Source organism: Pinus tabuliformis, chromosome 1_2 (genome assembly GCF_031772625.1).
Source record: "Pinus tabuliformis cultivar Carrire ecotype Pingquan chromosome 1_2, CPIR1, whole genome shotgun sequence".
Taxonomy (NCBI): Eukaryota; Viridiplantae; Streptophyta; class Pinopsida; order Pinales; family Pinaceae; genus Pinus; species Pinus tabuliformis.
Window position 1 is genome coordinate 498,436,704 of NC_142298.1, and position 16,815 is coordinate 498,453,518.

Consider the following 16,815-nt stretch of genomic DNA (forward strand, 5'->3'; position numbering starts at 1 on the left):
GTACTACTGCAGTCTTATACCAATACACAGGCTTCTACATGTAGAAGGCTACAACCTTCTCTCATTCTCCAACTTCTACTAGAAGGGAGCTACAACCCCCTAGCTCTTGTACTAGCTAATATATTTACTAGTATGTAGGTGTTGGCCTACAGAAGGCTACGACCTTCTCTTTTCTTCCAGGGACCACGTTTCATAAATTTTCAGACTAGATCCATTAACAACATCATTCAATCATCAAATATATCTGCATCAACCAATTTCCTTCTGAACCATCCACAACTGAATCAATCAATCACTCCATCAATCTGATCATTCAGAATGTTGTCACCAGAATATAGTAACCAGAACCCAAGCCAGAACCCAGAACACTGCAACAGCAAACAGAAGCAACTAAAACATATTTTATAAGGTATACACTACTTTCATGTGTCGAACCTATGTGCATACGTGCTTTCCTCAAGCGAACCTGCGTATAGATCTGCAAATGTTGTATACGTTTTTTTGATATGCAGAACCAATGTTTATAAGCGCCTTTCCTAAAATGAACCTGCGTACAGATCTGTAAATGATGATTTAAATATTACAACAATTCCAGACTTCATTCATACCCAGATCATCATATTTACAGACTTACAACATGTGCCAGTTATTCATATAAAATATCAAACCACATAAATATAATTCACTTCAAGCCTTAAGGTCCGGATACATCATTAGATCTTATTCTTCAGCAAGCGCTAAGTTTCATCCTTGGTTCAGATCTAGCAATGCACCTTAACCCAATAACCTTCATACTAGATCTCACTCTTCATTAGATGTTCAATGCTTGAGTGACTTGGCCTAATGATCTTCTCCTCCTTTTATAGTTTTAGGCCTTTCTCAATACCATGGATCAAAACCACTTAGGACTAATACCTTGGATCAAATACCTAGGGTCAATAGCTTGGATCAAATACCATGGACCAATACCATGGATCAAAATACCATGGACCAAATACTTCGGACCAAAACTTAGTTTTCCAAGGTATATGGGCTTTCCTTTCTGTGAAAGTGCATGTGTATGTTATATGCTCCTTTTGTTCTATTAACCCACGTGTATACCCAGCTTGGTCAGTGGTGAACCTTCGTATACCTCTCTTTCTTCATTATGTGAGTCTGATCTGTAACTCTGTGCTGTTAACCTATAATACTATGATATGTCATCTAAATGAATTGCTTTCTAAACTAATTCCTTGAAGCTGCCCTGCATTTCATCACATCTGTAAACACTACTGTCATGCCTTCTGTCACATCTGATGTCTCTTCTGTAGTTCATCTAGTTACCATATGCTAGTGAGTTGTTCTACTATAAGTGGGTTGCCACAAAGTACAACACATACATCATAATGCCAACAATGGAAAGGCTAGGAAAAACCGCTGTCAATCTAGGAAATCCTCCATGCCAATGAAAACTTATAACCAAGAAACCACATGCATGTGCCATGCATGCCAAAACTAGCAAGGAAATCATACATCCAACTCGATAGCTGCAAACAAATCCACCTATAGCTGCTAATCCCATTGTCCTCATGTTATTTCCTTCTCTTCATTTGCCTTATTTCTCTAAATTTAAAATATGCCACACTCCTCTAAGAGTTCTCCAAGAAAACTCTAAGTGTCTAAGAGTATGATAGAGAGAATAGAGAGAGAGAGCTCCAAGCTACAAATGAAACAATTCTATGTTGACAAAAGCCATGAAGTGATCCTCAGAAGCCTTTTTATCAATGAGGCCTCTATTTTCTTCAATTTCCTTCATTTTCCTTCATTTTCCTCCTCACATGCAACCTATGACCTTTCACCTTCCTTTTCTCCTAATTACCATTATTTTCATAAAAATATGCAAATTAATTCCTTTTTTCCTTTTCAAAGCCTTTTCAGTTACCTTGACCAATTTTCTTAGCCATAATAAACTAAATGAACACCCATTAGGATGTCTTTCCCACCATTCATCTTGGAATACATGTCCCATGACCTTAGTCTTATATTTTTTATTTACATAACTTTTTAACCAAGGCTATTACAAAACCCTCCCCCTTGGGGGAACACTATCCTCAGTGTTCAGTGACACCTACAACCAACAAAACCACTGAAAACCAAAACATACTACCCATGGAGCTTTATAACACAACATGTAGTATTTACAATAACATCGCGGTGAAAACATGACAAACATACCATTTACTAGAGCTTTATAACATAACTCATTACGGTATTTACAATAACAACCACATATACACTCATGCGCATTTTCTCAACTATCAAATAATCATACTGTCTATGGAGCTTTATAAATCTAGCTCGATACAGTATTTAGAATAATATATACATATGCTGATTTTCTCAAACAGCAAATAAAAGGATATGATGCTTGTATCGACAACAAGGGAATCTAGAGACTCACACCTTCGACCTCAAAAGTAGTATTAGGATTTAACTCCTTCCTAGGAAGTCTATAATCCACTACCAAATTCAAAAATACATCCAATGTATAGCACTACAATCTTGCGCCACTTGTGCTCTCAATGAACAATTACCAACTCATAGTTTGAGGGAACACCCCCAATGTGCATATGATTCTATCTGGAAATGATAATGACCAAAAAAAATCCATCCCCAACCTTCCCTTATCTACTACATAGTCCCTCGGGAAATCGTTCACCCTTGTCCATGTAGTCACACACCTTCCAAGTTCCAGCGGGCATCCCCTTCTCTAATACATAGTCCCTTGGGTGACCCATCCCTTAACAAGTTTTCCACGCATGGGAAGGTCCAAAACCCAAGGCATATCCCTACCTCAAAACCATCATACCAATCATAGCATGCTAATGGTAATCAATGAACAATATTGGGTACTAGTGCCCTAGAATGGCCCTTCTCCTGAAGTTCTTTACCAACATACTACTACTTATTCTAATTCCTTTCGTTGACACTTCTAATTCTTACAGTTGGTTTCAACCACCCAAAGCAGCAATTTCCATGCTTTCTTGTACCAAGAACATAACTTCCATTAGATTCAAAACAAATTGAAATAAATTCAAATCATACCTCATCGGTGGATCATCAATAAAATACACTTGCAATCCTGTTTACTTCTTGTCACAACAAGTCAAACTAGCTCTTGACCAAATCATCATGTATAAACATATCACATCCAGTTAGCTCCAAACACATCCATCGTAGATCAAAATCATGAATCGCATGAAATCATCATAAACTATAATCATAGATCACATGTAACAATCATAAATCATAATCATAGATTGCATGCATAATAAAACTGAAATAAAATATTTATAATTATCCTTTAATCAATATTTTGCTTGTACCTTTGTCCTTTGTCCTTTTCGCACACATATCAGATTGGTTTCCACACCCAACAAACACTCAGTACGTCTCTTATTTTCAATCACGTCCACATACACACAATATATATCACAACACATACACCTACACTTGGTGTACAGCACAACACCGTACATACACCTACACTCGGCCTACAACACAACAAAATACATACACCTACACTCGACATACAACACAATACATATACATACACATATTACAACATAGAAAACACACATGTCATGATATAGGGGCTACACAATGCCCATAAGACAACAACACAGTACCACATGTGCACAACACAATGTGTACGAAGTGCACACAATACCACAAATACAACATGTACATAGCACCACCTAAATAACATGTACACAACACCACATGTACACAGCACCACCTACACAACATGTACAAAACACCACATGAACAACATGTACACAACACCACATGCATGACATGTACATGGCACCACCTGGAAACAACACCATATGTACAACATGTACATGGCACCACCTGCATAGAACGCCATATGTACAACATGTACAGAACACCACATGCACACAACACCAGATGTACAATCATGCACACAACACCATATGTATATAGCACCACATATACAACAGGTACATAGCACCATATGTACACAACACTGCATATCCAACATGCACACAACACCATCTATACATAGCACTGCATATCCAACATGCACACAATACCATATGTACACAACACTACATATACAACATGTACACAATACCCTATGTACATAGAACCACATATATAACATGTACACAATACCTATACTACACATCCGAAGACCACACTGTCTCTACCAAGAAACCTTACTTCTAGTGTCTTTCCACTATCCATGCTTGTACCAACATGTTGCAGATCGTATTTATTTCATTTTGTTGATGTATCACTCAACATTACCTATCATATCATAAACATAGACATAATGCAAGCACATAATATCAATCATATCCACATAATATTGACCGCATTGATTTATCAGGATTACTCTTCCCTCTCGATTCCTCATAAGACCAGGGACCCCTTCATTTCATTCACTTTCATAAGCAATAATTCCTCCACAAGAATGATCTCTGACAACCTTGGCATACAATGACATACATACATACATATAAACATTAGCATAAAACAATCACGATCTATGACGATGTTGTTAGACAAGAAAATACACACATGCATATATGTATACATATAGTTACATCAACATAATGATCACAACATAATTGTTAGATATCATAAGATCAAGGTTAAGAGAACTCCCTTTATCTGTGAAACACATGAAAAGCATTGAGAACAATAGTCCCCAATGTAACCAAGGCATATGAAGCCTCAAAACCATTTATTTCACCTTTTTTTACCCTTCTCATGATTTTCCTACCACCGTCCATTTATCCTAATGGACCCAACCAATCCAACTTATTGTCACACTCTTGCCTTCAACTGCCCTTATATATGTGTTGTGGTAAAAACACAACCCCCCCATTATTCACTTAATTCTCATTTTGGGGACCCTTTGATTGAATCTTGGTCACATTGCTTTCTGATTTTATGAGTTTGGATTGCTTCAATGAGTTTGATATGTTTTTGTCTTTCTATCAAAACTCGTTTGATCTCATTTAGATGTTTAGTTTGCATATAGCGCTTAATTCAATATTGGACATTTTTCACTTTCTTGGCCTATTAGAAGGTATAAATTGTACATTACCTTTGTTTCATAAATTTATTTATTTGTACATAATTAATTTGAATTGTAAAATACTAATTTATATTTTGTAAATATTTTATTTTTATTTTATACATATCCCTCGAGACCAAGAATTATTCATAAAGCAAGTGGTGCACATATTAAATCTAATGTCAGAGTTATGGATCATCAGGACTTTATCATCGAAAGAATCCCTTTTCCTCGATATCAAAGTCCGAGCTATACTAAGATTCAATTGAGTGTGTTAGGAAGCCATAATTAAACGATAATTCAAAGTCCGACCAATCCATATTAAAAAATGGATTAATAAAACATATTCAAATAAATGAGAAAAGTGGTTAAATCTTTATTTAAACCTAAATTCTATTCATAAAATAAAGTGGCCAAAAGTATTATAACATGGCATAGAAGTAGACCCACATGCCACGTCATTCTTCTCTTGTATATCGGGACTTACCATTTATTGGGATTTTTGCAAGTGACAATTCAAAGCTTACTATATAACATAAAAAAATGATATTTCAATATTAACTCCTCTGTATTCTTTTTATACCTATCACTCTTTATTTTCTAGTATATCGTAGGTTTTATAATGGTGCACATCTAAAATCTCTGATGAGGCCAAACCTTCGTTTTCTAATATTCTTATAGATACGATAAGCATATAAACTAGAATTTCCTATAGATTCACAAGCTCATGCAATTTACTAAAGCAAAGGACAAGAATCTACTTCTACTTTCAACTAGTGGAAGCCAATAAATTGATGAAAATAATATGAACAAGAAGAAGATAAATCATTGGCACATAAGGCAAGATGTATCTTAGGAAAGCCTCAACCCAAAACCCCCACTATTTGTATTGCATTAAATAAAAAATGCAAGATGATAATACAATGCTTTTTCTCACAAGAACAATCCCAACACCCAATATGATCAATCTTCCTACTCACAAGAAAGATCAAAGCAATCTCTAGCCTCTTATGTTGCTCTCCAAGCCCCTGATTCCTTGCACAATTCCTATGAATGAATAGCCCATATTAATGGTAATACAGTGCCTCCAAAAATGTGCAATCGGAAATAGGTCCAGTTTTTTATTGCATGCATGATCAATACAACTCAATAAATCATACATCTAATATTACAATGTCCCTGCACTTTAGCCTCAACTGCGTCTTTCTCAGAATCGACATGCATGATTTTCTGATGAGGGAATCTTCAGTTAACCAGAGTGACACTTTTGGATGCACTAGTGCACCAACTGATTGTTAACTTTCTATTAGTTCCATAAACAGTTTGGAACTAATTTAACTTAACATAACTTAGTAAACTGAGTTATCTAATTACAAGTCATGATTAAACTAATCCTAAACCCCCAAAACTCAGGGAGAAAATATACATGACTTCCTAAAGACTTCCAACTCAAAATCCCTAAGTTATATAAGTCAGCTTAACTTAGTTAACTATTACAAGCTACTATGAGAAAAGAATTACAATTTTAATTCACAATTTAATTCAAGGACAAATTAAATTGGAATTTCTAAATTCTATTTTTAACATTTCTTGTTGCTATTTTCAACACTCCCTCTCAACAAGAAATTAATTCAACTTGATCCTGATCTTGAACCTTTGGAATGTTATTCATGTAACACTTCTCTCTAGTTTTTTTTCTATAACAACTCCAGAAACAAAAAAACATCCAACTTGAATCAGTATGATGCATCTGTCATCGAATTATTTGACTACTATTGCCTCTGTTGACTAAAAACTCTACGCTTCTGCAGACTATGCCTTTCTGCACTGCTGTCAATCCTTCTTTGCACTCTTTAGTATCTGACTACTCTAGCCTCTATCACTCTGATCTTTGACTACATCAATCACCACTGATTCCTCCCGCTACTATGTACTTTGGGCTCCCATAGCAAGGTATGATCCATGAGATAAAACCTCTCAATGTACCCTGCCTAATTTCAGCTCTGTTGGGACTATTGCTTCACATCACCCCACATCACACCTACCGGTATGGTTGCATGTGCTCCGTCTGCCCACTTGGCTCTAAATTCCCCCCTACTGGAGGTATTTGGATGAGTGGATGCCTCCACTCAATCTCCTCTCAGCTTCTCTAGTTGTGGCTACTCCACAACTTCCTGAAGCTGCTTATGACACTGCTTGTTCTAGGCTTGCATGTTGATTGGTAATTTACTCTCCCTCTCAACCACCAAGTCTTTAACCTTTTCCTTGCTCCTCAAGGATTTGCATGCATCTTGAACTTGAAGAGAATACAAGTTCTTGACCCTTGCATCGATCTATTTCACCCGTCCCGTGGTGATGTTTCTAAGGAAAACCTTTCCCTTACTAAAAATCACATCATATACACGATCTTTTAATACCGTGACTAAAACAAGATTCTTCTTTAGTCATGGAATATTCATCACATCCGTGATCATAAGAGGGGAGCCAAAATACCTCTAAAAAGAGATCATTATTCCTCGTCATATGGAATGAGGCACCACTGTCAAGATACCACATGCCTCCCATGGTAGTGTTGGTCATGCATGAAATGAGAGTGAAATCAAGTTTGAATTGTGAATCTAGAGCTTCACATGCTACCACTATTGTCCGTTCCTTCTTACTTTCTTTTTCTGTGGGCTATTATTAGCATAGTGCCCATGCTCGTGATAGTGAAAACACTTGACTTTTGTCAAATCCATCTTCTTTTGCCCCTCCTCACCTTGGGACTTCTTTCCCTTGGCCCTCTTTGCCCTACTCGCTAAGGAAAAATCCCCTTCCACTTCCTTGGAAGAGGATTCATCTTTGGTATTCCGTCAAAACTCCTCTTGTAACAAATTTGACCACAATCGTTCCCAATCTGCCAGCTTCTCCCTCCCATTGATAGAGTCCTGATAACTATGCCAACTCTTTGGATGTCCTAGAAGATCTAGGCTCACCATATCATCCTCAAAAATAGTGATTCCAATGCTTCCAAGTTCATCTTGACAATGAGTGAACTTGGTCAAGTAATTTGGATTTGAGTCACCCGCCTCCACCTTGATTGTTCAAAGTTTATCTTTCAGTGCCAACTTCCTATGGTCACTATTTTTTTGGAAAAGTTCCTTCAATTCTTTCCACATATCATGTGAAGTTTCCTTCCCATGGAGACTCGAGAAAATGTGGTCTCGAACTCACTTAAGGATTATCCACCTTGTCCTTGCCACACACTTCTTCCATTTGGCCAGATTCTAACCATCTAATGCTAGTGGCTTAGGAATGTCCTGATCAATGAATTCCTTCAATCCATTATCCTCCAACATGTCCTCGATCATGTCCTTCTAGGCTATATAATTTGAGCTTCCATCCAAGGCATACTCGAGCCGTAAATCGTAGAATGCCATCTGTCGATCCTGAAGTATGAAATGAAAATTCAAATTTCACCTGTAACCTTAAACTAAAAACTTCAAAATCTCCTCTATTATATTGTTCTCAACTCTGATACCATGTAGAATTTCCTATAGATTCACAAGAACATGCAATTTACTAAAGCACATGACAATAATATACTTCTACTTTCAACCATCAGAAGCCAATAGATCAATGAAAACAATATGAACAAGAGGAAGATAAATCATTGGCACATAAAAAAATATGTATCAGGGGAAAGCCTCAGCCCAAAACCCCCACTATTTATATTGCATTAAATCATAAATCCAATATGACAATACAATGCTCGTGCTCACAAGAACAATCCCAACACTCACTATGATCAATCTCCATGCTCACAAGCAAGCTCAAGAAAATCTCTAGCCTCTTTTACTGCTCTCCAAGCCCCTGACTCCTTGTACAATTCTTATGTCTGAATAGACCATATTAATGGGAAGCTAGTGCTTCCAAAACTGCACTTTCCAAAGTAGGTCTAGTTCCTGATTGCATGCATGATCTATACAACTCAATAAATCATACAACTGATAGTACACTGCCCCTGCACTTTAGTCTCAACTAGTTCTTTCTCATAATTGACATGCATGAGTTTCTGATGAGGGAATATTTAGGTAACTAGAGTGAAACTTGTGAATGAACTAGTGCACCAATTGAATGTTAACTCTCTATTAGTTCCACAAACAATTTGGAACTAATTTAACTGAACATAACTCGGTAAACTAAGTTATCTAATTACAACTCATAATTAAACTCATCTTGGACCCCTAGAACTTAGGGAGAACATATACATGACTTCCAAAAGACTTCCAACACGAAATTCCTAAGTTAACTAAGTCAACTTAACTTAGTTCACTATTACAAGTTGCGATGAAAAAAGAATTACAAGTTTAATTCAAAGATAAATTAAATTGGAATATGTAGATTCTATTTTTAACATTTCTTGTTGCTATTTTCAACATAAACCATGTTTTATTTTTATATCACATCCACTCCTCATTAGGATTTCTATATTTATCGCAATTTTTGCAGAGTGTGCCATTATAAAAATCCATATATGAATTTTTTTGATAGCCTCTGACGTCTACCACTTGTCACTTCATATGGACCTATGTTATGTTAATTTGAAAGTCGATTTTCAGAATAAAAAAGGATTTATGGTTAAAGTTTTTTTTCCACCATTTTTGGCTAACTCATATTTCTGTTTTTTTGTTGCAATGGAGAGACAACGAAGGCCAATAGGGATGATCATTGTGTCCAACAATTTATAGGGATATAGCCTGCAAGTGTCTAAATAAAATACACTTCTGTTGATATTCAATGCCAAATTAATTAATACTTTCTTACTTTTTTCAGGTACATCAGAAGATCTCTAAACATCAATTCTCAATTCTGATGTTGATACACAAAAATTGGAAACACTCATTCCAACTTATGGATAAATGTCAAATGTTACTACCTCATCCAGATTCCATCAAAAGATTGAGTTTTCCATCCTGATATTTCTAGATTCAGACAAGAATTTTCCTATCTCTAAGATTACAATGCAGTAACTAGAATATATCGATTTCATTGATGGCACTCAGTGTGATCTATATCAATCCGGAGAATCTAGAGTTAGAGACCAAAATTTAGGAAAGAAGGACCTCAAGGATGGAATTTTTCACGAAAAAGAAAATTATTTTATTGGGACAACAAAACCTAACATGTTAAATCTATCTGTGGATTATTCTAAATGTATGCTAAGTGTAATTGTTATTTACAAGATTATGCAAGGTGAGAACCACTAGTGGAAAAATTACTGATAGATAGGGGGAATTTCCATAAAATCCAATTAATTAAGTGAAGGATTTGTTATTCGATTCATCAACAACGCAATTAATATCGTGAGTTCATCACCCAAAAGATTACAAATAACTACAGATCATATTTTCAACGATTGAATATCATAGGAAAAGCTCAGTTCAAGCGCAAAAAGAACATTACATAAAATCATCGAGTTTGTTTCACTAGATCTGAACAGGGTCAAAATGGTGATTTCAATTAATTTGTAGTAACAAAATGCCGGTTAGTTTGAAAATCAATATCGCATGTCTATCAAATCACAAGGACAGATGCATAGTCAAAGAAATCAATTTCATGTTGACATGGCATGATCATCAATCCTAAAGAGGAGGAGAAGAAAAAAAAATCCACATAGCTATAAAAGGAGTAGGAATGTACATTTTTAAGTGTATTTGAATCTAGGAGAAGAGGCATAATAATACTAGAGCTTTTAGCCAACAAAATCTCAATACCCTCAAAACATAAAAAGGAAAGAACCAAAAGAAACCAAGAAGAAAACAATAGAAAACCAATATCATTATGACACCAAAATAAAAGTGGCATGGCCATGCAACAGTCATACACAAAACTAAAAATCAAACACAAACAAATAACAAAAGACTGAAAGCACAAAACTAGCAACAAACACCATGACTCAATCCCCATGGGTTCCCAATGCTTCCAAGGGAAAGATCAACCTGAGCCTTCTTCAATATTTCATGGTAGTCTCTTTTCCATGCAATTCCCTGCATCATACTACCATAAACGCATAACTATCAGTGCATAAATAAGTATACAATATACCATTTACCTTACATTTTCATGAAAAACACATTTCCTTGTAACTGAACACATCCATGCCATCTCTTAAGGGACTCCAATTCCCTTAACGGATATAGCTATAACTGGAAACCAATTTTTATACCTCTTAAATACATGCTCAAGAATATAACATATATCCACATAATGTCAGACAAAATCTAGGTTAAGAAGACTTCATGTATGCAAAGAACTCATTCGTTTGGAATTGTGGTTTCCAAACATATCCAAATGAATTCTCACCCAATTATTTTTCATTTTTACCTTATTGCATTCGAGTCTTATTATGTGTTATCACATCACCCAATTTTTAGTTAGGTCAACAATCCATTGTTACTCTGTCATGATATTGCCAAGAATGTTTCCCTGCAACTTCTAACGCATGTCAACCACATGTTCCAAAGATCAAGACATCATGTCTATTAACTTGAAATCAACCTTTACCAAGACTAATAATCCATGTTGTAATCAACAATCAAAGCACATTAATTAATCATAATACTGCAACTAGCACCCACTTACACTAAAGTAAATATCAGTTATCTTAGCACATATGTGCTAGTACAATCGTCTTAAAACAAGATCATTCATTCATGCAATCTTACAGAAACATACTCATATCATGAAATTAAATAAAAATTCAAACTAATTATAAACATACCATGTTAAATAAACCAAACAGACAACATAATCCACTCATAGCTCAATATATCTCAGGGTAGGCTATCACAACTTCACAAGTCAATCCAGATTGGTATGACACAATATCACAAAATATCAACTCATACCTGAATATCATAAGCATAACCATTAGTTGCAATGACCATAATCATCATGTCTACGACTATGATGCACATAACAACAAATCAACTACCATGCATGACTAGCCGATACACTTGCATATGACTGCACTGATGAAGTAACCTCTATCATGCATGTGATCATAAAAAAATAGAATGACAAGCATGTACATAACCATAATGATTATAATAACCATTAATCAACATACTTTCATACCCACCTTACAAACCTGTATATCGATTTTCTCTTACCTCGAGGTCCAGTGCTGCAGCCTCGCTTTGATGATCTACATATCCTACTCTATCTCATCCATCACATTAGCATCATAGGATACCAATAGTGTTATCATGACCTTATTTCATACAATTACCTCACAATGCATTTTTTTCCTACTATGCATGCATAACTATAACCATGACAATGTTTGCATTATAACAACTTATAGAGACTGACATGCATAACAAATGCATATACAAACGACATGCATTCATGACAAACACATCTCAACAACACCATCATCAACTTCTACATGAAAATAAAACTACAACAATGACCATCACCATGCATACACATCAAGCACATATACAACATACATGCATGCATGACAAATAGATTCTTCCCATCTAGTCTAATTGTTGAACCCTACTCTGATACCACTTTGTAACCACCCTCCTCCCACATTTACCCAAGTTATTGGCCTACTGGGGTAAACATGTGACGAAGAGTTACTATGATATGATTCAACCTCCTATATTACTTTAAGGAAGTGAAATCGAAAAACCAAACACCTTAATGACTTCCCTATCAGGTGCTACAGGACCCCCAAGGGATAAACCACCCTTCCAAGTGCCCAGACCCTCAGTTAAACCTATTTTTTCAATGCCCTGATGTCCCAGATGCTAGCACAACACTGCCTGATTTTGATTGAACTTCATTCACATGCATGATACCTAGAAGGAAGCAATTGAAGTCGTTTTCACCCAATACTGTGCCTGTGATCGCAATATTTAAGAAACTTTTTTAGGATAGGATCTAGACTTCTGCCCAAAACTTAACGAAACTTTCCAGAACCATGAATGACACAAGGAAAAATCCTTCAATACAAATATTAGGAAACAACATGACCTATCAAGGCCTATCCATGACAGTCATTCTGTCAAACATATCATGAACATGAAATCTGCAAGTCTTAAATACACATATGAACATAGGGGTGTCATACTTAGCTGAGAATCATTAAGTATGTCTAATTCCCTCTCATATTAGATGAAATAACATCTATCAGGCCTTGCATTCGATAACCAATCATATATTCATCAAACATGTCAAGAGCCCTAAATAATATACATCATATAACCAACATATAAACCAGTAATAACCAAAATATAAACCATGGAATCTCAACCATAATGTCACCATCATAATCAATACATATGATCATAGATCACAATGGAAAATACCTCTTATTAATATATTAAATTTCCAACAGAGTCAGGGAATTCCACGTACCTCTCACCCATATATTGGGTTGAACCAAATCTTTCTTTCAGCTAATCACCCCTGTGCCATATTCTAAGCATGGATGTGGGATCTCATGGTATAAACCAAGAAAAACCAAACTAGGTCTTCTAGAGGCCAAACCACCTGAACCCTCAAAAAATGATTCCAACTCACAGTCATACATCACTAATCCATCACCAGATCGGTCTCTACCCAGGCTTTCGAGGTCTCCAGAGTGTTTGTTCCAACCAAGGCTTCCAGGACTAGTAACTCAACCCATAATTGAGTTCTTTTCAAGCCAAGGATTCTAGGATTAGTAACTCAACCCAAGTTGTTACAGGGCTTCCAGATTGTTTGTCCAACCAAGGCTCCCAAAACTAGTAAATCAACCCACAATCAGAGGAACAAATCATAACCAAGAAACCACATGCATATTCCCTACATGCCAAAACTAGCAAGGAAATCATACATGCAACTCGATACCTGGAAATAAATACAACTATAGTTTTTGATCCCACTGTCCTCTTCCACTTTCCTGCTCTTCCTTTTCCTTCTTTCTCCAAATCCCAAATATTCTGCACTCCTCCAAGAGTGCTCCAAGAGAAGTCTAAGTGTTGAAAATGCAACAAGAAAAATACTTATTTAATTTTCCCTCGAATTAAATTAGAAGAAAAATTGTAATTCCACATCACAGGACAACTTGTACGAGTTAACTAAGTTAATTTGACTTAGTTGGTTCAGTTAATTCGATTTGAAGGTCTATCTCAAGTCATGTAGAGTGTCTCCTACTTTATAGGAGTCCTGGTTGAGTTTTTTTTAGTTTTAATTAATTAATTCAGTTTAACTGAGTTAAATACAGTTAAAATAGTTCCAACTGATGGAGGAACTAGTAGGAGGTCTAAAAGTGGGGTGATTCTTCATGTGTTCAACTCGTTAGCTGATAATTCAGTCATAAATAACTCATGCATGTGAGATTTAAGAGTTACCCAAGTGATATTGGAGTTAAAGGGCAGTGTACTATCAGTTGTATAATCATGTAAATTTTTCAGGTGGTTCATACTATTAGAGAAAGGCCTATGATGGATTACGCAATTCCAATTGTGGAATTTCCCTAATTAATAGGGGCTAATTCTCAAGCAACCAACACAAGGAAATATGGACTTGGGCAAGTATAGAGTTCGTTAAGTATTGGCAAGGGAATATCTAGGAAGTTATGAGACAGATAAAGGTAGTGCAGAGGTTGCTCGGGCTTGAGAAAATCATTGTAATCTTGTCATATTTTCTGACTAATTAAATATACAAATAGGAGAGGTTTCTAACTATGGAATTCCCCAAAAAATCATTATGTAATATGTTGATCGAATTCGTTCTCTTATATGCTTCATGATTCTAGTTCATTGATTAATTGTTTCCGCTAATGAGCAGAGTAGATTGAAGTCCTTTCTTTTATAAAATTACATAAGCAGGTTGGATCTACAAGGAATTTCTACATGGTATTGGAGCTGAAATCACACTAGAAGAGAAGAATACAGGTTTTTCTTTGTAGGTGAATTTGAATTTGCAGGATAGTTCTTCAGAGCCAAAATGATGTCGTTCTATGGATGGAGACTCGAGTATGCCTTGAGGGTAGCTCAAATTATATTTCTTCGAAGGGCAGAATGGAGGAAATGTTGGAAGGAAAAAAGCTCAATGAATTCATAGACAATGATATTCCTGAGCCTCCAACAGCCAATGCTCAAGATCTGGCAGAGTGGAAGAAGTGTGTGGAAAGGGTGAGGAAGATCATACTAGAAGGAGTTTGAGATCATATTGTCTCGAATATTCATGGGAAGGATATACCATATGAAATGTGGCAAGTCTTGACAGACTTGTTTTACAACAATAGTGACCACAAGAAGTTGGCATTAAAGGACAAGCTTCAGAAGATAAAGATGGAGAAGGGTGACACAATACCACAGTACTTGATCAGGTTCACCTAAAGTCAGTATGAGATAGAGAGCATTGGTATTATACTTGTTGAAGATGATCTGGTTAGCCTAACACTTCTAGACCTTCTCGAGAACTGGCACAAATACTAGGATTCGCTGAATGGGAGGAAGCATCTACTAAAGTGGCAGTTGTTTTCATTTGACTTGGTGCGGGAAGAGATCAGGCAGAACACCAGAGATGGAACTTCATCCAAGCATGATGACGAGGAGAACTGTGCCTTGGCTAGAAAGGGAATGAAAGGGAAAGGGAATAAATCCCAATCCAAAGGAGATTCCAGTTAGGGAGGTAAGAATGACTAGTTGAATATTAAATTTTTTCACACTCATGAGATGGGACACTATGCCATGAAGTGTCCTCACAAGAAGGCCAACAAGAAGCCCTCAAGAGGAGCGAGAGGTGAAGCTCTAGCTTCACAATTCGAGTTGGATTTCACCCTCATTGCATGCATGGTGACATCCATGATAGGCAGTGTGTGGTATATGGATAATGGAGCCTCATTCCATATGAAGGGAAACAAAGAAATTTTCAGTGACTTGGAGGAGAAGGACTTCCAGATGCACATTAAGATGGGATATGATGGAATGTATAGCGGGACTGACATTAGTACTATTACTTTTCATAGAGAGTTTGGTTCTACTTTCACATTAAAAGATGTCATGTATGTTCTGTTTTTGAAGAATAATTTAGTTTTAGGAAAAGTGAAGTGGATCGAGGTTTAGGTGAAGAGCCTCTATAAATTGGATGTAGAAGATTGTGTTGCTTTGAGCACGAAAGAAGACAAGGTGAAAATATGAGACATCGATGAATTATGGAATAGAATATTGGGCCATTTTAACCATGGAGCCTTTAAGATCATGCAACATATTTCTACAGGACTTCCCAAGGGTGTAATAGAGCAGCGAGATACATGCAAAGGGTGTACACTAAGGAAGAACACCAAAGCCACCTTTCATGACAAGGACAATCGAGCGTAAGTTATCCTTGAAAGAGTTCACTCATATGTGTTCGTAACTTTCTTGATAGCCTCCATGTCCAAACAAAAGTATTATGTGATATTTGTAGATGACTTCTCATGTAAATGTTGGATTATCTTCATGCAGAAGAAAGATCAGACTTTCTCTAAATTTTGTGAATTTAAAGCACTTGTTGAGAAAGACATTAGAAGGAAAGTGAAGGCTCCCAAGAGCAATAATGGTGGATAATATGTGTTGAATGAGTTGAAGAACTTATGTACATTAGAAGGCATTCGATGAGAGTTAATATCACCCCATAACCCAAAATAAAATGGTGTGGCTAAGAGGAAGAACATAAGTATTATGGGAGCTACATGGGTG